The sequence below is a fragment of the Rhinoraja longicauda genome, chromosome 6 (assembly GCF_053455715.1).
Source record: "Rhinoraja longicauda isolate Sanriku21f chromosome 6, sRhiLon1.1, whole genome shotgun sequence".
Classification (NCBI taxonomy): Eukaryota; Metazoa; Chordata; class Chondrichthyes; order Rajiformes; family Arhynchobatidae; genus Rhinoraja; species Rhinoraja longicauda.
This window is the reverse complement of record NC_135958.1, coordinates 59,062,562-59,086,448: the sequence shown is the minus strand read 5'-3', so window position 1 is coordinate 59,086,448 and position 23,887 is coordinate 59,062,562. Positions and strand designations below refer to the sequence as shown.

The 23,887-nt window shown below is 43.1% G+C and overlaps 1 protein-coding gene across 9 annotated transcripts in view; it reads right to left on the bottom strand.

The window, feature by feature from the left end:
- The window catches only part of rbfox3a (RNA binding fox-1 homolog 3a), a 1,329,152-nt gene that overhangs the window by 1,299,570 nt on the left and 5,695 nt on the right, over positions 1-23,887 (bottom strand). Inside the window, exon 1 of one of the 9 annotated variants that reach the window (XM_078401069.1) lies at positions 15,639-15,714. The exons of the other annotated variants lie outside the window; for them this stretch is intronic. The gene's annotated coding sequence lies outside the window, so the exon portion shown is untranslated. Of the gene's footprint in view, positions 1-15,638; positions 15,715-23,887 lie in introns of those variants that run through there. 9 annotated transcript variants of the gene reach the window in all.

The window sequence follows — 23,887 nt, the reverse complement described above, 5'->3', positions numbered from 1 at the left end:
CAGCAAAAACTTGAATAACATTATGTCACAGTGTGGAAACAGGCCCTGCGGCCAAACTTGACCAGGCCTACCAACATGTCCCATCTACACCAGTCTCACGCCTGCATTTGGCCCATATCCCTCTAAAACTATCCTATCCATGTATCCGTCTAAATGTTTCTTGAACATTGCAATTGTACCTGCCTCAACTACCTCCCCTGACAGTTTGTTCCATAAAACCACCACCCTTTGTATAAAAAAGTTGGCTCTCAGGTTCCTATTAAATCTTTTCCCCCCCTCACCTTAAACCTATGTCTTTTGGTTCTCGATTCCCCTACTCTGGACAAGAGACTCTGCGCTAACCCGATCTATTCCTCCCATGATTTTGTACACTGGTCTGAGGGAAATGAGATATCTTCACAGACATTAAGCCACCAATAAATCATGTTAAATATCAGCAAATTGACATATTCCCCCTCATTGGCAGTTTCTCCACCCCTGCTATAGATTTCAAGGATGCTTCTATTGACTGTAATGCTTTAGTGATTCAGACTCCTCATGATGACCTACTCTGTCTGAATAAGGATTTATTTCAGCCATTTACAGCACTCTCCTCACACGTTGGACTGGCAGCTTATACCTCACATAAATCTCACCTCATCCCGCTATACGAATGCCTCTGCCAATCTTTCCAGCAGTGGCATTGAGAGTTTACTTTCAGCAACTTGAGTCTTTAAAAATTCGCAATCAACTTTCTCTTGCAGTAAGGCATTATTTTGTTTTATAGACTAAGAATTCTGTGCCAACTACAATTGGTCCACTAATTCTTCGTATATTTCACTGAAGTGTGTTGCAATCAGAAGTAGAACAGAATGGATAAAATTGGAAGGATTATTACAAAGAACAATTTTGAAAGACAAGAAAGGGTTTGGTTTGGATTTCAATGCTCGGTTCCAAGAACTGTCTCATGAAACACAAACAAAACCTTTTTGCTTTCGTATCGGTGTGCACCAAGGTAGAGTGAAATGCTACAAACTCCTCACAGACAAGCACCCGTAGTCAGGATCAAACCCGGGTCTCTGGCAATGTGAGGCTGCAACTCCACTACTGCGCCACTGTGCCGCCAGTCCTTCGAATTAGCATGAGTTTTATCAGAGCAGGTACAGAGAAAATGGTTCTGGTTGTGGAAACGGCACTTCTAAGACTGATCTAAGATGGGAATCAGAAGAAACGTCTCTACCCAAAGCATGGCGGGAATATGGTTTTTATTACCAGAGAGTTGTTGAAATGAATAATACAAATACATTCAAGGGGAAGCTGGACAAGCAATTGAGAGATAAGGAATTGTGGTTACGCTGATAAATTTCGAGGAGAAAAGGTGCAAAAAGATTCAAAGAGATAATATGCTGATTGGACAAATGGCCAGTTTTGTACTTTAAACCTTTTGCAAGGACACTAAATTGATTCATTTGTGTACGTTGAGAACTTAATTGAGTCTCGTCTTTCTTTTCCAAGTTATTTATTGATTTTATTACAACTATTTTTTCACGCTTTCATTCTGATGAATTTTATGTTTTGAAATCAAAATTAAGTCAGGGTGTAACATAAGGACTTTATGCGCAGGAAACTAAGAGGTGATCTTATGGGCGTGTATAAGATCATGAGGGGGATAGGTGGGGTGAATGCACTGAGTCAGGGAGTAGAGAACTAGGGAGCATATGTTTCAGGTGAGAGGGGAAAGGTTTAATAGGGGCAAAGAGTAGGAATAAACGGGTCCTTTTCAGAATGGCAGGCAGTGACTAGTGGAGTACCGCAAGGCTCAGTGCTGGGACCCCAGTTATTTACAATATATATTAATGATTTGGACGAGGGAATTGAATACAACATCTCCAAGTTTGCGGATGACACGAAGCTGGGGGGCAGTGTTAGCTGTGAGGAGGATGCTAGGAGGCTGCAACGTGACTTGGATAGGTTAGGTGAGTGGGCAAATGCATGGCAGATGCAGTATAATATGGATAAATGTGAGGTTATCCACTTTGGTGGCAAGAACAGGAAAGCAGACTATTTTCTGAATGGTGACCGATTAGGAAAAGGGGAGATGCAACGAGACCTGGGTGTCGTGGTACACCAGTCATTGAAAGTAGGCATGCAGGTGCAGCAGGCAGTGAAGAAAGCGAATGGTATTCATAGCGATGGGATTTGAGTATAGGAACAGGGAGATTCTGCTGCAGTTGTACAGGGCATTGGTGAGACCACACCTGGAGTATTGCGTACAGTTTTGGTCTCCTAATCTGAGGAAAGTCATTCTTGCCATAGAGGGAGTACAGAGAAGGTTTACCAGATTGATTCCAGGGATGGCAGGACTTTCATATGAAGAAAGACTGGATAGACTCGGCTTGTACTCGCTGGAATTTAGAAGATTGAGGGGGGATCTTATAGAAACTTACAAAATTCTGAAGGGGTTGGACAGGCTAGATGCAGGAAGGTTGTTCCCAATGTTGGGGAAGTCCAGAACAAGGGGTCACAGTTTAAGGATAAGGGGGAAGTCTTTTAGGACCGAGATGAGAACATTTTTCATACAGAGTGGTGAATCTGTGGAATTCTCTGCCACAGAAGGTAGTTGAGGCCAGTTCATTGGCTACATTTAAGAGGGAGTTAGATGTGGCCTTTGTGGCTAAAGGGATCAGTGGGTATGGAGAGAAGGCAGGTATAGGATACTGAGTTGGATGATCAGCCATGATCATATTGAATGGCGGTGCAGGCTCGAAGGGCCGAATGGCCTACTCCTGCACCTATCTTCTATGTTTCTAACTTTTTCATACAGAGGGTGGTGGGTATATAGAACGAGCTTCCAGAGGAGGTAGCTGAAGCAGGTACTTTAACAACATTTAAAAGACATTTGGACAAGTACATGGATAGAAAGGATAGGATTGTCAGGGTGTGGATTGTCTGAGGGTGGATGAAGGCTACAAGTGAAACAGAGACAAAAGAGTGTAAGCTAAGGAGAGAAGAGGAGTGAAGTACAAAGGCAGACGGAGGGATTTTGGCGAAAGGGGACTTGGGGGAAAGGCATGGGAGGCGGAATAGTGGGGGAAGTGGGTGCACATCTGGTGGGATACAGGGAAGAGAGGAGAAGGGGGGGGGGGGGGGGGGGAAGGGAGGGGGCTTGCCTAAAATTGGAGAATACAATATTTGTACCCAAGCAGAAAATGTGGTGCTGTTCCTCCAGTTTGCGTGTCCTCACTCTGGCAGTGGAGAGGTCCCAGGAGTGAATGATCAGTGTGGGAATGGGAAGGAGATTTACAATGGTTAGCCACCGGGAGATAATGGTTAATGATGGTTAGCAACCTGCAGGCCTTTGAGGACGGAATGCAAGTGTTCAGCAAAATGGTTGCCTAGTCTACGCCTGGCCTTCAGGCCACATGAACGTTACGAAGGCCACTGGGGCAATGTGGAATTTGGATCTCGCTGTGCGAAAAATTGGCCGCTGTGCCCACACTGACTACATTTCGAAAAATACATTTGTTGGCTGTAAATTGCTTTGTCGGATCCTTGAGGTCATATTAAAACAAGGTGCTACATAAAATACAAGACCTTTTTTTCTCACTTCTGAGAAATTAAGCATTTTCCACTTATTACCAGTGCTAAGTAATGCAACCAGCTAGCACTCTGCCATAACCCAGACGCCACTGTTGCAATATCCTATCCAGGCATCATTTCCTTTCAAATGTCACCATTTGGAGTTAATTGAGATGTTTGAAGACTGAGAATTTTCAATTAATTTGAATTAAACTAACTTCAGTCAGAGTGCCTCTGATGGATTAGTGGGTGAATGCGATTCTAAATCATACGCTGAACTGTGCTGTGTTAAACGATTCCAGCTCCTGCGTGTGTCTCAGTCCCCAGCTTTGGAAGGATGGGACACGTGGCTTTTGTGACAGTAAACTCACCAAGCCTGTGTCCTTCACAGCCTCGAAGGACAAGGAGGGCGCTCACTTGCCAGTGTCGCCCCTGCCAGCTCACCTCCAAACCAAATGTCACGCCGACATGGCGGTCCCTCATCACTGGTGGCCAAAATTCTGGAATTCCCGAAACAGTAACGCTGTGCCACCATGACTATCGTAGTTCAAAAGGCCAGCTCAGCCACCCCAAGGTGCCATATGCATTTTTAAATATAAATGTGACAGGACTGCTGCCATTAATCAACTCTGCTTGAGTAACAGGTAGCTTATCTTCAGATTCAGTTATGTGGGGAAAACACTGCAGATGCTGGTATAAATCGAAGGTAGACATAAAACGCTGGACAATAGACAATAGACAATAGGTGCAGGAGGAGGCCATTCGGCCCTTTGAGCCAGCACCGCCATTCAATGTGATCATGGCTGATCATTCTCAATCAGTACCCCGTTCCTGCCTTCTCCCCATACCCCCTGACTCCGCTATCCTTAAGAGCTCTATCCAGCTCTCTCTTGAATGCATTCAGAGAATTGGCCTCCACTGCCTTCTGAGGCAGAGAATTCCACAGATTCACAACTCTCTGACTGAAAAAGCTTTTCCTCATCTGGATCTCGACCCGAAAGGTCACCTATTCCTTCTCTCCAGAGATGCTGCCTGGCCCGCTGAGTTACTCCAGCATTTTTTGTCTACCTTCAGCTTCAGTTATATTGTTATAAGGCATAAGGATAAGTCATTGAGTCATACACATGGAAACAGGTCCTTCAGCTCATCTCGTCCATGCCGGCCGAGATGACCCTTCTAAGCATAGAAACATAGAAAATAGGTTCAGGAGGAGGCCATTCGGTTCTTCGAGCCAGCACCGCCATTCAATATGATCATGGCTGATCATCCAACTCAGTAACCTATACCTGCCTTCTCTCCATACCCCCTGATCCCTTTAGCCACAAGGGCCACATCTAACTCCCTCTTAAATATAGCCAATGAACTGGCCTCAACTACCTTCTGTGGCAGAGAATTCCACAGACTCACCACTCTCTGTGTGAAGAAATGTTTTCTCATCTCGGTCCTAAAAGACTTCCCCCTTATCCTTAAGCTGTGACCCTGGTTCTGGACTTCCCCAACATCGGGAACAATCTTCCCGCATCTAGCCTCTCCAACCCCTTAAGAATTTTATATGTTTCAATAAGATCCCCCCTCAGTCTTCTAAATTCCAGCGAGTATAAGCCTAGTCTATCCAGTCTTTCTTCATATGAAAGTCCTGCCATCCCAGGGAGTCCTATTTGCCTGTGTTTGGCCCATATCCCTCTAAACCTTTCCTATCCATGCACCTCGGTTTAGGTTTAAGTTTAGGTTTATTGTTATCACGTGTACCAAGATACAGTGAAAACCTTTTGTTTTGCAAAGGAAACGTAAAGCCGGAAATTCGACTTGAGACTTTAGAGATACAGTGCAATAACAGGCTCTTCAGCCACCAAGTCCGCACCGACCAGCGATCACCCCGTACACCAGCACTATCCTACACACACTATGGTGTAGCGACCATAGGGATTGGTCCTGAGAGTTGAACCCTCGGATTGGCCAGCAAGGTCACATGGTGGTGCAACCATAGGGATTGGTCCTGAGAGTCGAACCCGCTGATTGGCCAGCTAGGTCAGGTGGTGGTTTTGGGGCCCAAAAACCAGGCAGTGGGAAGAGAACTTCGATGTGAACTGTTTGAGTTAATGGTTGTCTGTAATCTCGTTTGTTATCCTTTGTAATTGAATATTGCTGCCGCAATAAACTTCTTTAACAAAGTACAAGCCTCCAGACTCGCCATAATGGTCAATTTATATATTTACTGAAGCCAATTAACCTACAAACCTGCATGTCTTTGGAGTGTGGGAGGAAACCGGAGCACCCAGAGGAAACTCATGTGGTTCATATCATATCATATCATATCATATACATACAGCCGGAAACAGGCCTTTTCGGCCCTCCAAGTCCGTGCCGCCCAGTGATCCCCGTACATTAACACTATCCTACACCCACTAGGGACAATTTTTACATTTACCCAGCCAATTAACCTACATACCTGTACGTCTTTGGAGTGTGGGAGGAAACCGAAGATCTCGGAGTAAACCCACGCAGGTCACGGGGAGAACGTACAAACTCCTTACAGTGCAGCACCCGTAGTCAGGATCGAACCTGAGTCTCCGGCGCTGCATTCGCTGTAAAGCAGCAACTCTACCGCTGCGCTACCGTGCCGACTGGGAGAAAGTACAAACGTCATACATACAGCATCAGGATTGAACCCGGCTGTCTGACACTGTAAGGCAGCAGCACTACCGCTGCGCCACTGAGCCAATTTCTAACCATATATACTTTATAATAAGTTGCTGCGCAGTTATTCTACTATCATCTTGTATTTTGTCAAAGGAGCTGAGGACAAATTCCTTCTATTGTATTTAAATGAAAAACAAAGGAAACTGTGTAGTTGAAGCGAAAAGCAATTTTGACAGCAAACTCACCCATTGATTAAAATTATCAATTTTTGGGGGATAAAAATTCTTAGCTTTTATTCCAATAACTCGCATAACTTCCAATTCATAGCTTTTATTTTTTGTGATTCACAAATATTGAATTATTTTCCAAACAAAGTGAAGAACATTAGGTGATCCACACCACACAATTAGCTGGAACATTAGCCTTCACTTCCGAAATTGAACTGCCATGTTACTTAATTCAAACCCAGAATGCATGACTCCTTGAATGCTCTTTGGTAATACAGCTTCTGACTTGAAGCCCTTTTTCAATAATGGTTTCCTACTCCAGCCTTCCTTATCTAACTGATTGTATCTCGAGGCTTTCTTTGATAGATTACATTAATAGATAGTCCTTGCCTCTTACTAATAATACTCCAGGCCTCGACACTGGCTCCAATCCATCTTGCTTCTTGCAACTAATGGTGTAGATCTTTTCAAAGAGACTCAACCACCCATGCCATGATATAGCCTTTTGTAAAGTTGCATTTTATGTCCATTAACTCTTGCAGGAATCCTTAAAAATCCAGAACATTGGATTCAATGGCAAAACGTCATTGCTAAAGTCAGGGAGCCTGCAGAAAACTAAACATATTAAAGGCATGTTTAGATTAATTTAGTTTATTATTGTCATGTGCACCAAGATACATTGAAAACCTTTTTGTTTGCCTGCTATTCTGTCAAAGAAAATACTGTATATGAATATAATCAAGCAGTCCGCAGGGCACAAATAAAAGATAAAGGGTACCACATTTAGTGCAGACATATAATATTGAAGTCTGATAAAGTCTGATTAGAGATAGTTCAAAGGTCTCCACTGAGGTAGATGGGAGGTCAGGACTGCACTCTCGCTGGCGAGGGGACTGTTCAGTTGCCTGATAACAGTTGGGAAGAAACTGTTCCTCAATCTGGGGGCTATGCATTTTTAAACTTCTGTACCTCCTGCCTGATGGGAGATGGGAGAAGAGGGAGTGACCAGAGTGAAACTGGTCCTTGCAGCACTTAATGTCTATCTTTGCTTTAAACCAGCATCTGCAGTACTTTGTTTCTACATCACAAACCAGCCTCCCTTTCATCAATTCCATTTACAACATGCTGCCTCGGCAAGGCCTCCAGCATAGTCAAGGATAGACACAAAAAGCTGGAGGAACTCTGCGGGTCAGGGATAGGTGACATTTCGGATCAAGACCCTCCTTCAGACTCAAGAAGGATCCCAACCTGAAACTTCACCTAATCCTTTTCCTCCAGAGATGCTCCCTGACCCGTTGAGTTACTCCAGCACTTTGTGTCTATCTTTGGTTGGTGATGATTTTTTAAATATATTTTTTTAGATTTAGAGATACAGCGCGGAAACAGGCCCTTCGGCCCACCGAGTCCGCGCCGCCCAGCGATCCCCGCACATTAACACTATCCTACACACACTAGGGACAATTTTTACATTTACCCAGTCAATTAACCTACAAACCTGTACGTCTTTGGAGTGTGGGAGGAAACCGAAGATCTCGGAGAAACCCGACGCAGGTCATGGGGAGAACGTACAAACTCCGTACAGACGGCGCCCGTAGTCAGGATCGGACCTGAGTCTCCGGCGCTGCATTCGCTGTAAGGCAGCAACTCTACCGCTGCGCCACCGTCCTCAACTCTCCGCAATTTAGACTTTACTTTAGACCTCAGAGATACAGCATGGAAACAGGCCCTTTGGTGGGCTGAAGTGCCTGTTCTCACACTGTATCTCTAAAGTCTAAAGTAAAATGAATTCCCCGCATACCCATGTGCATATCCAAATTTTGGATAGAACAGAACATTACAGCACAGGAACAGGCCCTTTGGCCCACAATATCTGTGCCAAGCATGATGCCTCGTTAATCTCCTCAGCCTGCATCTCATCTGTGGCCCTTCATCCTCTGCCTATCCACGAGCCTACCCACAAGTCTCTTAAATGCCACTATCCATATCATCCTCCACCACTGCCTCCGCTATCGCATTCCAGCACTTTCGTAGTCCTGGATATAAATGCTGCATGAAACTTCTTGCGGATAGTTTGTTTTCCACTGAGGGGAAGATGCCACCTTGGCAAACTGGGGAGGTGGATTGCGAAAGGGAAACGTGTTGATGCAGAGATTACGGGACTTGATGAATCAGATGCCAGCACCAAGGTACTGGAGGGACACCAGGGTCAAGAGCACCATTTGAACCTTTAAAAAACCGCTGCCGTTTCTTAACAGCCTTTAAATGAAATACATTAATCCAGAGGCTGACATTTCTCGGAGCAATTATTCAGTATCATCGAGGTGGAAAAAATATTTGCACATGATAACAAAATCGAAGCAATGGAGGAGGTGCAACCCGAGAACATCCGAGCAGGATCTGCATATCAAACTGAGAGTGGTTGAATTGCGAACCACCTACTCACCATCCCAGGCAATTAGAGGAGGAGGTTTCATTATAATCAGTGACAGGAACAAGCACACATACTCATTAATATCTTATTAGCTGCTTGATGCAACATCATACACCATTCTTTGACTATACCCTCCAGCGGTTTACCATCAATATAAATCCATCCATACAATGCATCATACAGCCAGTGTTCTTTGACCCTTTGAGTACTGAAGGATATTTTAATTCCACAAGGCATTGTACATCTTCGAATACATCTTCGAATACATCTAGATAGAGCTCTTAAGGATAGCGGAGTCAGAGGGTATGGGGAGAAGGCAGGAACGGGGTACTGATTGAGAATGATCAGCCATGATCACATTGAATGGCGGTGCTGGCCCAAAGGGTCGAATGGCCTCCTCCTGCACTATTGTCTATTGTCTATTGTCTATCTTCCACAAGTAAGGTGTATTCGAAGCATGCCTTTCATTGCAAACAACAGCAACAGAGTCAATGCCGCTGAGGCTGAAAGTCACTGGTGGAAACCAGGAACTGCAGATGCTGGTTTACAAAAAAAAGGACACAAAGTACTGGAGTAACTCAGCGGGTCAGACAGCATTTAGGGGCGGCACAGTAATGCAGTGGTAGAGTTGCAGAAGCGGGTTCGATCCTGACTACGGGTGCTGTCTGCGTGGAGTTTGTACATTCTCCCTGTGACCGCGTTGGTGACTTCCAGGTGCTCTAGTTTACTCCCACATTCCAAAGACTGACAGGTTTGTGGGTTAATTTACTTTGTAAACTAACCCTCGAGTGTTGGATAGAATTATAGAATTACAGGTTTGTAGGTTAATTGGCTTCTTTGTAGAGATTGTAAATTGTCCCTCGCATGTAAGATGGTGCTGGTGTACGAGGATTGCTCGTCATTGCAGACTCGATGGGCTGAAGGGCCCGTTTCCGTGCTGTATCTCTGAACTAAACTAGAAAATAAAATAATAAGAACATGGATAGAAGAATGGCCCCGACCCAAAACGTCACCCATCCATGTCCTCCGGAGATGCTGCCTGACCCGCTGAATTACTCCAGCACTTTGGGTCTTGATCGGCAACAGAGCCCTGGAACTGAGGACAAGAGTGATTGGGATTTACCTCAGATACATCTGACTGGCTCCTCAGCAGAGAACAATTTCCAAGTGAATCTTTTAAGTTCGGAAATGGTGGCATGAGCTGCCAGAGGTAGCTGTCGAAGCAGATAGAATCATGACTTTTAAAATATTTGGACAGATATATGGATAGCTAATATATGATTAGCCTATGTGCCAACCAGAGGCTAATTAGCCGATAGATAAATATTCATCCACTATTTTGATACGCACATGGATATGCAGGGCATTTATTCACAAAATGCTGGAGTAACTCAGCAGTCAGGCAGCATCTCAGGGGAGAAGGAATGGGTGACGTTTCGGGTCGAGACCCTTCTTCAAATTCACTTTACTCAAGAACAGAGATACAGTGTGAAAATAGGCCCTTCAGCCCATCAAGTCCGGTCTGACCGGCGATCACCCCATACACTAACACTATCCTACACACCAGGGACAATTTACAAAAGCCAATTAAGCTTCAAACCTATACGCCTTTGGAATGCAGGAGGAAATGGGAGCTCCCAGAGAAAAGCCACACGGTCACGGGGAGAACGTACAAACTCCATACAGACAGCCCCCGTAGTCAGGATGGAACACGGGCCTCTGGCGCCGTAAGGCAGCAACTTTACCGCTGCACCACTGTGCCGCCCTGATGGAGGGATATATGTTATGTGCAGGCAGATAAGGGTTGGTCTCAGCATAAAAAAAGACACCAAGTACCGGAGTAACTCCATGGGTCAGGCTTCATGTTCATTGGAACTCCTGAGAGTTTCCCAAATTTATTTTGTTTAACAACTAGATTTTTTTTTCACATTTCAAAAAAATTACATAATTGAAACAAAAACAATGCATTAATCCAAACTGGGTATTACAGAGTCGCGTCTAGGATGCATTGACATCTTCTTTGACTTTTAAAACTACCCCACTTACACCCCGAGCAAAAGTACAAAGTGCCCGAGGGACTCGACCGATCAGGCAGCATCTGTGAAGGAAATGGACAGATGACGTTTTGATGTGTGATTCTTTTTTCAGAATCCAAAGTCTGAAGAAGGGTCCCAACCGAAAACGCCATCCATCCATTCCCTCCACAGATGCTGCCTGACCCGCTGAATTCCTCCAGCACTTTGCATTTTGCTCAGGATTCGAACATTTGCAGTTTCTTGCGTCTTCATCTGTACCCTGAACTGTTTCTCCATTAGCATGTTGATGGCAGCAGGAGATGGTGACAGTGACTGCTTTCCAACTTGCCATTTATCATTATTATGAAGCAAGGACCATTTCATGACTGTTTCAAAAAGAACACTTTGCCTTTATATAGCAGTTTCACACTCTTTCCAGAACCTCTCCAAAGCATATTAAACACAATGAAGTACTTGTGTTGTGCAGTCATTGTATAAAAACTGTTGCAAACTGAACATTAACACAAGCATAAAGAAAGAAAATTCTACTCATTTTATGATGGTAATTCTGCGCAATTTCCCTTCGAGTCTGCTGAGAAGAGATTCCTGAAAGTTCTTCCAACAAAACTTCGGATTGTTCATCAATCTATCCTGCATTCATTTCCCCAAAGGAGTATCTCTCTGATGGTGCATTTTCTTGGTTTCCAGTCTGTTGGAGGTTCTCTACCCAAAAAGTAACCTATCCAAATTCTCCAGAGATGCTACCTGACCTGCTGAGTTACTCCAGCATTTTGTGTCCTTTTGTGTATTAACCAGCAGCTGCAGTTCCTTGTTTCTACTTTTCGTGGTGACTTTAGCGGGAAACTTTAGAGAGATACAGCGTGGAAACAGGCCCTATGGCCAACTGAGTCCGCACCAACCAGCGATCACGCCATATACTAGCACTATCCGACACACTGGGGACAATTTATAATTTTACAGAAGCCAATTAACCTACAAACCTGTGTATATCTTTGGAGTGTGGGAGGAAACCGGAGCACCTGGAAAAAACCCCACACCATCACAGGGAGAACGTACAAACTCCGTACAAACAGCACCAGTGGTCAGGATCGAACCCGAGTCTCTGGAGCTGTAAGGCAGCAACTCTACCGCTCAGCACTGTACTGCCCCTGACTGCAGTGTCCGTGCTTCATTCACTGCTCCAAGTGTAGTTATTCTCATGCCTCCCAGGATGTCCAGCTTTTAAATGCCCAAATTAATCTTAAATTGAATACTTTTGTTGTGTGTGTTTATCGTTATTCCATGCATTGATCTTTCTCGTTGACCATTTTAAGGTGATGGAATGGCTGGCTGAAAGAAATCATACTGATTTTTATTTTCATTGAACCCAATCCGTAAGGCAGTTAAAATGGCTTTTACTGCATTATTCATGGGCTGTGGCTAAACCAGTATTTATTAACATAGAACATATAAAAGTACAGCACAGGAACAGGCCCTAGGGCCCACGATGTCTGAGCTCAACATGATGAAAAAACGAATCTCCTCTGCCAGCACGTGATCCATATCCCTCCATTCCCTGCATATCCATGTGCCTCTTAAACATCACAATCGTATCGGCCTTAACTATCGAAGGTATCATAAAATGCTGGAGTAACTCAGCAGGTCAGGCAGCGTCTCAGGAGAGAAGGAATGGGTGACGTTTCAGGTCGAGACCCTTCTTCAGAAGAAGGGTTTCGACCTGAAACGTCACCCATTCCTTCTCTCCTGAGACGCTGCCTGACCTGCTGAGTTACTCCAGCATTTTGTGATACCTTCGATTTGTACCAGCATCTGCAGTTATTTTCCTACACAACTTGCCTTAACTATCATATCTGCTAGCACTTTCCAGGCACCCACCAGCCTCTGTATAAAAAGCTTGCCCTGCTCATCTCTTTTAAACTTTACCCCTTTCACCTTAAAGCTATGTCCTCTAGTCTGTGATGTTTCCACCCTGGGAAACAAATTGAGTGTCTACCCTATTCAGATTCACTGTCCAGGTTAAATAAACTTTGTCTTCTATCCAGCATAGTTAAGCAAGTCGCTTTTCCTCATTTACAGGGTAGGGGAATCAAGAAGAGCATTTGATGGCTCTGGGCCTGTACTCGCTGGAGTTTCGAAGGACGAGAGGGGGATCACATTGAAACCCACCAAATAGTGAAAGGCCTGGATTGAGTGAATATGGAGAGGATCGGAGGATTCAGAATAAATGGACGTACCTTTAGAATGGAGATGAGGAGAAATTTATTTAACCGTTGGGTGGTGAATCTGTGGAATTCACAGCCACAGACGGTGGGAGAGGCCGTCATTGGGTATATTTAAAGAGGAGATTGACAGGTTCTTGATTAGTAAGGGTGTCGCAGGTTATGGGGAGAAGACAGGAAAATGGGGTTGAGAGGCAAAGATTGATGAGCCATGCTTGAATGGCAGAGTAGACTTGATGGGCCGAATAACCTAATTCGGTTCCGATGACTTATGAACTTACAAGAACCAGAGGACATAGTTTTAAGATGAACGAGAAAAAGAGTTAATAGGAAACTGAGGGGCAACATTTTTACTCAGTAGGGGGTGGGTATATGGAATGTGGAAGTAGTTGAGGCAGGTACAATAATAACAATTGAAAGACACTTGGGACAGGTACATGAATAGGAAAAGGTTTGAAGGGATCTAGCTAAACACGGACAAATGGGACTAGGTTAGATGTTGCGTCTTGGTCTGCAGGGATGAGTTGAGTCGAAGGGCCTATTTCCGTATTGTATGGCTCTATGCAAAATAATTTAGCATCCCCATCCTGCCCACTAACGTTGTTTTAAAAACAGATACGCATTCAATATAACAAGTGTATTTTCATCTGTGAGCTAAACAAGATGAGGATAACTCGTTATTACTGAGTCTGAAGAAAGGTCCCGTCTTGAAACGTCCCTGTCCATTTTCTCGAGAAATGCAGCCTGACCCACTGAGTTGCTCCAGCATTTTGTGTCTGTCGTTGGTACGAACCAGCATCAGCAGTTCCTTTTCATTAGAGAATAACTCAATCACAGTTTTGTACTCTGCATAATACAGAGATGATAAATTTGTGCGATGTGTGAAGTTAGTACTGAATCAAAGTGCACAATCGGTAAGCCAACTGTGAGGAAGCTGCAAAATTAACAGGCAGCTGAGCGATTCATCCTTGAAATGAGGAAAATATTATGCAGTGCAATGTAGCCGCCACTTTGCAAACCGATTTTGCTAAACTTTGGGGAGGAAAGATTTAGAGGGATAATAATTGCAAATGAGACTAGTTTACTTGGGATATCTCGGTCGGCATGGGCAGGTTGGGCCAAAGGGCCTGTTTCCATGCCATCCTAATCTATGACATCCTTCAGCCTTTAGACCCACAACTGAACATAACTGAACATAACTGAACATAACTGAATCAATTACGAATAATGAAACGCCTGGATAAAGTAAATGTGGAGAGGATGTTCCCACTAGTGGAAGCATCTTGAACTAGAGGCCATAGGCTCGAATATCTTAAGAAAGGGGATGAAGGGGAATTTCTTTAGTCGGAGGGAGATGAATCTGTGGAATTCATTGTCACAGAAGGCTGTGGAGGTCAAGTCAGTATTTTTAAGGTGGAGATTGAAGGGTTCTTGATCAGTAAGGGGGTCAGGGGTTATGGGGAGAAGGCAGGAGAATACTGCTACCTCATTACACAAGCAGAACTGATTAATGGCAACAGGTCCTTTGGGACTAGCTGAGATGGGGCACCTTGGGCAGCATGGGCGAGCTGGGCCGAAGGGCCTCTTTCGGTGCTGTATGACTTTATGACTCTATTTACAATAGACTTTAATGTTCCCACATTACATTATTAATGGTGACAAACCAGAGCTGAACTTTACATTGTTTCAACTACTTCTTACTGCTTTAAACTGCCATCCAGGTTATAAATAAAATATATTTATCAATTGTACACATATTCTAATCTGGTTGTTTTCACGATCAAAGGTGCGAGCAAAATGTGCGTCACACGCCAGTGCAGAGAAAACTGTTGTGAAAGAATCATAGAAATTTACAACACAGAAGACCATCTAGCCGATCGAGTCCATTCTAGCGAAGAAAGAACCAAGGAGATAAACACAAATTGAAAATGCGGCAAATACTTAGCAGGTGGGAGCATTTGGGAGGCAGGGTTAATGTTTCAGGTTCATAAGCTTTTGTTGGAACAGTTTAATTAATATCCTTGAAATTATTAAGATTAGTTAGATTTTTAGTTTGGTTTATTCACAATATGCTGGAGTAACTCAGCAGGTCAGGCAGCATCTCGGGAGAGAAGGAATGGGTGACGTTTCGGGTCGAGACCCTTCTTCCGACTGAAGAAGTTTGGTTTAGTGATACAGTGCGGAAACAGGCCCGCCAAGTGCCGACGAACAATCCCCACACACACTTAACACTATCCTTCATATATAATGACTTGATGAGAAAATTGTTGTCAAACCCATCAACATCTCACGCCCTTACCTTAAATCCATATTTCAGTTTAAAAGACATTGCGTAATTTTTGTGCACTTAAACATCTCCCCAGTTCCAAAGAAAGAAACCCAGTCAAATCCATCTATCCTCATCATTAAAAGTTCACCAGTCACGGCAACACCCTCATAAATTCCCGTTGCATCTGCTCCAGAGCTTTCACACGCTACCTGCAATGTGGCAAAAAGAAGTGTACTCAATGACCTAACGAATACTCACGCATTACTGGTGTGGCCTCTCTGCTGCGATATTGCAAATGCTCCTGCATTCCAACAGCCAAGATGGAAGGGGTCACTTTTGTTATGTGCTGTAATGTGACTTATTGATCTTTCCTGGGCATTATGGAACAGAAAGGAAAATCAAACACTGGGGTAATACACACCACACCATCCAGAACATGGTGTCTGATTCGTGGATGTTATGGAGAAATTGAAAAAGCCACCAGAAAATCATTCCTGAAACTAAAGACGGACTAATCCTTAATCCATAGCCTTAACAGAACACCTTGGCCCAGAAATTCAATTATGTAGCCCATGTTTTTTTATGTGCTACAAGATGAAATTGCAAGCATAATGCACAATCAACACTTTCCAGCACACTTTGCACATAATCTGCCTTTGAATTGCATGATTCCATATTGCCATCCAGTAGTTCTGTTCACTCCTGTAACACTACTGTACAAAATACAAAAGGGGGTGCAGTGGTAGAGTTGCTGCTTTACAGCGGCAGAGACTCGATTTCGATTCAGACTCCCGGTGCTGTCTGTACAGACTTTGCACATTCTCACTGTCCCTGAATCTGGAAAATCAACTGGGAAGAAACTGTCCCTGAATCTGGAGCCTATCCAATATTCTCCGGAGATGCTGCCTGACCCGCTGAGTTACTCCAGCACTTTTTTTTCTCTATTCTGGTGGGTATTCTGCAGCTTTTTAATATCAGACCTGGTTAAATTTGTTGCTCCCTCGGCATACATTGCAACTAAGGGCATTCCTTTCATCTTAAAATGCATCAAATTTACATGTTACTGATCTGTGCACTTCAGAAAGCAAGGGAAAGCAGACAATATTGTGGGGACGTCATGCAAAAGGAGTAACAAAGCAATGTCTATGAAAGCCAGGGGAGGAATTGAAAGAGATGGATAAGAGGCTTTAAGAGAACGAGGTGAAGCCGTAAGGAAGGAAAGCCACAATCCACTTCAAATATTTTAGAAGCTAGAAAGTGGTACACTTAGAATTGATAATTGAGAGGTTGGGAGTGAAGTCAGAAAAGTGGTGAAATATTAAATCATCACTTTCAAGTGCTTGGAAGTGCCAGGTATAAGTGGGAGCCAAAAGAGAAGCATGCCCTCCATAAATTATTCAAAAACATGTCCGATGGGAATAAAAGATGCACACATTTAATCCATTACCTTGAAGATGGATCCCCCCCAGCAAAAGCTGACCAATTTAATCTTACTTTAAAATATACCACATGGAAAAAGGGCCTTTGGCCCACATAGTCCATCGACCACCCGTTTACACTAGTTCTATGATGTCCCAGTTTCACATCCACATTCTAACACACCAGGGGCAGTTTGCAGAGGTCAATTAGCCTACAAACCCGCACGTCTTTGGATGTGGGAGGAAACCCATATGGTCACAGAGAGAGCGTGCAAACTCCACTCAGACATCACTAGAGGTCAGGATCGAACCCAGATCCCTGGCGCTGTGAGGTGGCTTTTCACTGTACCTCGCTCGGTACGCGTGACGATAAACTTAACTGATAATAGACTAAACTGATAACTTTACCAGCTGTGCTATAATGCCACCCATATGAATGGACCACTCAAATGTTTAACTAAAAAAAATCTGGTGTTGGAGAGCGTTCAGGGAAGGTTTATGAGAATTATATATATATATATATATATATACATATATTTGATTTGTTCAAGGTGGACAAATAAAATATATATATACGAGTCTGAAGAAGGGTCTCGGCTCGAAACGTCACCCATTCCTTCTCTCCCGAGATGCTGCCTGACCCGCTGAGTTACTCCAGCATTTTGTGTCCACCTTCGATTTAAACCAGCATCTGCAGTTTTTGTTTTCCTTTCATTTGTTCAAGTTGTTCACTGTTCATTGAAGAAAATCTTAATGTTGATGGAAATACACCTTGCATGCTGATTGACATCAGTCAATCATGCCCATCAGTCTTCATCACAACCATTTCATTTACAAAGTGGATCACGCAATGGTTTTCAGAAATGTGGTTTGCAGTCATGAGCTTTGAAGTTATGCCTGTAGTTTAGTTGGAGTCAATGGAAGGGAGGTTGATTTCTGTCAGAGCATCAATGCCTAGTCCCCTGCACTATCTGTCTGCACATATTATCCTTCCTGGTGGACAGCCATCTTCATTCTCTCTGCACCTGTCACAAGGTTACTCCTGATGCATTTTCCATTCTAATTGAATATTATTTGCTGCAGGAGACTGCCCCAGCCAATTCTTGAGTCCGATCAAAGTTTCTAATTTCCTAACCTTGCCGATTTTCTGCAAACTTAGCATTCCTTTAATAAAAAAATAGTTTAGATTGTGTGTCCACTTTGCCAATAAAACTGAATATCATCAATAAATATGACTTTGAGTTGCTTGTGGGTGACCACATGACCTTCTTATCTCTGTATCATTACCCTACCAACGAAGTTTATTGCAAACTCAACATTATCTAACAACCACAATCTATTGAAAACATCTTAAATGTAAGTTACTCAGAGACTTTAATTATTAATTGATTAAAAATGAAAATAAGTAAATATCAATTCATTAGCTGAAATTAATGGAACGGTAATTTGTAAACGTTTATAATTGGCAGTTCATTTACAATAAGCAGTTTCAGTTTTCGTGACAGCATGCCAACCGGCCCTACGTCCCCCAGAGTCCACGCCGACCTCCAAACATGCTTGTACCGGTAAAACCATTGCATAGTACCATCGCATTTCTAGGCCCTTACTTTACACCAATGGTAAAACTGCTGCTTCACAGCGCCAGGGAACCAAGTTCCATCCTGACCTCAGGTGCTATCTGTATGGTTTCCACATTGTGACACCTTGGGTCTCCATCTACACCACGTTGCCTCAGCAAGGCCACAAGTATAATATAAGGGTAATGTAATATAATATAACAGTCGGCCAACAATGGGCCATTATGGACTCTACCCTTCCTTGATCACCTGTTGCCGACCTTGCTTTGTTCTGGCCTTTTCTTCCTTCCAGTTCCGTTCCCCCAACTTTCAGTCTGAAGAAGGGTCTCGAACAGAAACGTCACCCATCCTTTTATCTCCAGAGATGCTACCTGACCCATTGAATTACTCCAGCACTTTGTGTCTATCTTTGGTATAAACCAGCATAAGCAGTTCCTTTCTAGACTGGTCAAAGCAACGTATTTTACAAATTAAAACTGTGAAGTAGAGAGGCGATGTTTCGGGTCGGGACCCTTCTTCAGACCCATTGAGTTACTCCAGCATTTTGCATTTTTCCTCGGTAAATTTGCCTAGTCATGTCCTCCTGATGTTGCAGAGTGACCTGCTTTGTGTCTTTTTTTTTAACAGTAATAAGATTGTTTTGCGTGGTATACAATCAAACCCAATAATACTTCAATCAAGTCAAACTGAAGTAAAATAGATAGAGCAAAGAGAAAAATACCGAGTGCAAAATATAGTGAACGAAGCTGCTCCTGAGTCTGGTGGTACGTGCTTTCAAGCATTTGTATCTTCTGCCCTTTGCTACGAAGCCAAAGCTTTCTTATCATAAGTTTATCTCGAATGAAAACGAGTTTGACATCTGATGGGTTTTTTTGTTGTTTTAAACCACTTTCTACAGTGACAGAAATCCAATCACAACAATTCACTGTGTCATTTGAATGTGTCATATTTTGACAGAAACATATTTTCTCAAATCCAGTGGGTGGAAAATCCATGTGACTGTCCCAATCATCCGACCCAACTTCAATGAAAGTTTAACAACATCCCTGAATGAAACTAGAAACCACTATTATGCTGGGGTTTCTGATATTCTTCCGCTGAATGACTCGAATAATCCACGCGGTAATGCTAGTGACTGACTCCTCAAGTGGTTTGAAAATTTTCATCAAGACCACTGGCGAATTGGGACACAAAGTGTTGGAGTGATTCATCGGGTCAGGTAGCATCTCTGTAGAAAAAGGATGGGTGACGTTGTGGGTCAGAACCCTTCTTCAGCAGGGTTCCTTCAACCCTAGTGTTGAGTCCAAAGAAGGGTTCCGACCCGTAACATCATCCATCCTTTTTCTACAGAGACGCTGCCTGACCCGCTGAGTTACTCCAGCACTTTGTGTCTATCTTTGGTGACCCGCCACAGTAACAAACATCTTCCCTTTAACCATTCTGCATAAAATAGTAAAACTTTAAGGAGGAACCAAATGAAGAAGTCTCGATCCAAGTTATTATTTAGACCTTTGGGTGCAGGTCTCTACTTTGGGTCAGAGAATATATTCATCTACGCGTACAAGATATATTGAGAAACCTAACTCAATAATCAGAACAATGGTGTGCAGAATTATTTTTACCACAGCTCCTTGAAAACTAATAATTACTAAATCATAGAATAAAACATTGTGCTCCTGTATATTGAAAGCAAATAACCCCCATTAATGCACAGTGCTGGGAATATTTTCCATTTTCAGTCTTTAAAATGTAATAATTTAACAGATTTCCTGGTTCTTAACCTTTACAATAAAGCACTGGGGTCAGAAGACACTCTCTGTATCAAGGGTGATATCCATGTTCCTTGGCGTCATTGTTAATAAAAAAAACCATCAGGAACCCCCGGTAAATTATCTTGCAGGCAAAGGTGAAAAATATTTTCTATTGCTGCTGTCACTGGTGTGTTGATGAAACCAGATTTGCAGAGCTAAGCAAAACATTATATTTTTATAAAAGAATGCCAGCAAAAAAATAAGAACCAAGAACAGTAAATCTTAGTGTGCAGGGCAAAGCTTCTCTTCAGGAACTGTTGCTAAGTGTGCATGCAATATCGATTTATCTAACTTCAAGTAACCCCGGCATTCCCTCTCTCTCTCTCCATCCCTCCCCCACCCAAGTCGCACCAGCTTCTCTTTTTCACCCAACATACAGCTAACAATGGCCTGTTTCCCTCATCATTGTTAATTTTTGTGCATATCTTTCATTCATTGTTCTTTATCTCTCTACATCATCGTCTATATCTCTCATTTCCCTCTCCCCTGACTAGTCTGAGGAAGGGACTCGATCCGAAACATCACCCATTCCTTCTCTCCAGAGATGCTGCCTGTCCCGCTGAGTTACTCCAGCTTTTTGTGTCTATCTTTGGCTGAAACCATCATCTGAAGTTCCTTCCTGCACATTATTAATCTGCCCGATGCACTGACCTCTATGCGTTATCAACTGCCCAGAGTGTAGAGGGGACCCTTGCCGCAAGGAGCAAGGAGGGCCACCGAGAGCAATGCGGAGAATGAATGTGAACGAAGGGGGGCTGCAGAGATCGATGAGGGGGGGGGGGGGGGTGGCAGGGGAGTCTTTGGTATAAACCAACATATGCTGTTCCTTTCTACACTGATCAAAGCAATGTATTTTACAAATTAGAACTGTGAAGTAGAGAGGCGATTTGCAGTGGCAGTCCTGGTTCGCCACCGCGAGAAGATGTTTGATGAACTTTTTGCAACTTTCTCGGCGCCAGAAACGTGGCGACTGTGCAATACCTAGGAAAATAACTGCAGATGCTGGTTCAAATCGAAGGTAGACACAAAATGCTGGAGTAACTCAGTGGGTCAGGCAGCATCTCAGGGGAGAAGGAATGGGTTACATTTCGGGTCAAGACCCGGAACGTCTCCCATTCCTTCTCTCCTGAGGTGCTGCCTGGCCCGCTGAGTTACTCCAGCATTTTGTGTCTACCTTCTGTGTAATACCAAGGTGAGGTCTGCTGTATGGCTTTACCAGATTGAACACAAAAACAAAGAATTTCACTGTGCCTGGTACATGTGATGATAAACTATCATTGGATCATTGAAGCTTCTCTGGGTCACTGGCCAGATGGTAATTAGTGCAGCTTTCTCTGCACCCAAATTATCTGCTTTACATTCCATCTCAAAAACTATCCTCACAGCATCAGTGTGGCACTTCTATTTCTGCCAGCATTTTGCACCACAACCTCACTGAGTTATGGTATCAATTTTTTCTAACTTATAGAGTGTTAGAAACCGCGAAACCTACAAAAAACCCATTCAGTCCATCATCACACATTGACGCGATTTCTTCTAATCCAATTTCTCGTCTCTGACTGTCAGAAGAAGGGTCCCATTCCAAAACCGCCTGTCCATTCCCTCCACAGATGCTACCTGACCCACCGCTTTCCTCCAGCACAAGATTCTAGCATCTGCAGCTTCAAGGAGCCTTCTCCTCCTTCTCCATGTGCCAAACTATTTAACCTTCAATATTAACTAATCCTTTCTCAAATATAGTAATTAGCAACTTGGCACCCTTTATCATTAGACACCAGATTTTTAAAATGTTTAATCTTCATGGAATAAAGCTAGTTTTTAAGTCACTTTATATTCTTATTATCATTCTAATCCTGATAATTCGAAGTTACTGGTTTCTCCAACCCCACAAATAAATTTGATTTTAAAGCTGTACAACATACCCAACTTAGTGTCTACGCAATGTTTTGCAGACTTACAATTCCCTTGCTTTTATTTAAACAGCCCTGTATTCAAACCTGCCATTTTTAATATGCTTCATTTCTTAGTTACAATTCTTTAAAAAATTCAATATTCCTGTATTTCATCCTTCAGTTTATACTCCAAGTGCATACTCATGCTCTCTATTAATGTTCCCAATCTGTACATTTCCACACATTTGTATTAAAGTACATTTGCTACAAATCTCTCCATTACTTGAAGCTGTCTAAGTGCTCATGTTATTGCTCATTTTTTACCTCAAAGTCATAGCACATAATTCGTCATCTATTGGTAAATTACAGGTGGGTTTTTACCGTGGCCCTGTGCTGTTGGAAAATGGATTGTGATCAACCAAACAGATTTCACATAATCCCCTAAACAGTTGAGGGAGAAATGAGAATTTTATTCCATTTGTCCAGCCTGAATTCAAATTGAAATTCAATAAGTACACAGGTGATGTGTTAGCTTACTGCTTCACCTTGCCACTCCTATTGAAAGATCCATAATAAGTAACTGTCTTTGAAACAAATAGATTTCCTACAAGTTGAAATGAAGATGATGACAATGACAAGTGAACATACATCAACTCAGCGCAAAAAAAATAATTTAACTTTAGAGGGTTTTTTTCTGTTGTAAGGTCATAAGTGATAGGAGCAGAATTAGGCCATTTGGCCCATCAAGTCCACTCCACCATTCAATCATGGCTGATCTATCTCTCCTTCCTGAATCCATTCTCCTGCCTTCCCCCCATAACCCCTGACACCCGTACTAATCAAGAATCAATCAATCGCCACTTTAAAAATATCCATTGACTTGCCCTCCACAGCTATCTGTGGCAATGAATTCTTCAGATTCACCACCCTCTGACTAAAGAAATTCTTCCTCATTTTCCTAAAGGTAAGTACCTTTTATTCTGAGTCTGTGGCCTCTGGCCCTGGACTCTCCCACTAGTGGAAACATCCTCTCCACATCCACGCTATCCAGGCCTTTCACTATTCGGTAAGTTTCAATGAGGTCCCCCCCTCATCCTTCTAAACACCAGTGAGTACAGGCCCAGTGCAGTCAGACACTCAACATGTGTTAACCCAATCATTCCTGGGGTTTGTTCTCGTAAACCTTCTCTGGACCCTCTCCAACGCTAGGAGATCCTTCCTCGGGCCCAATACTGCTCACAACACTCCATATAATGCTTTGTTACTCAGCACAGGAACCAAACATGTAATTACAAATCTTTAAATGTTATAATACAAGAATTTTCCGTCATTTTAATAAATCTCTGTCATAATACCTTCATTATATTAAGGTGTATTTCTCAAAGTGAAATATGCTTTCCCACGGAGCCAGTTCACGGTGAAATTAAACAAATGATAAGTAAATTAATTTGAGTGGAAACGTAAGCAAAATAAATTACTCCTGAACATTTTGTCCCAGGATGGAAAAATCAAACACGGGATGGGATGGCTTTCATGTGGGAGGTACAAATTTTAAAGGAAATGTGCAGGGCAACCTTTTTAACGCATGGTGGTGAGTGTCTGGAGCAGGTTGTCAGGTGGTGGTGGCAGATATGATGGTGGCATTTAAGAGACTTTTAGGCAGGCACATGGATATGCAGGGAAAGGAAGCATATGGATCATGTGTAGTTACATATGAGCTGGTCTCAGCATTATGTTCAGCACAGGCATTGTGGGCTGAAGGGCCTGTTCTTGCGCTGTACTGTTCTATGCTCTATAAATGCAATTTCA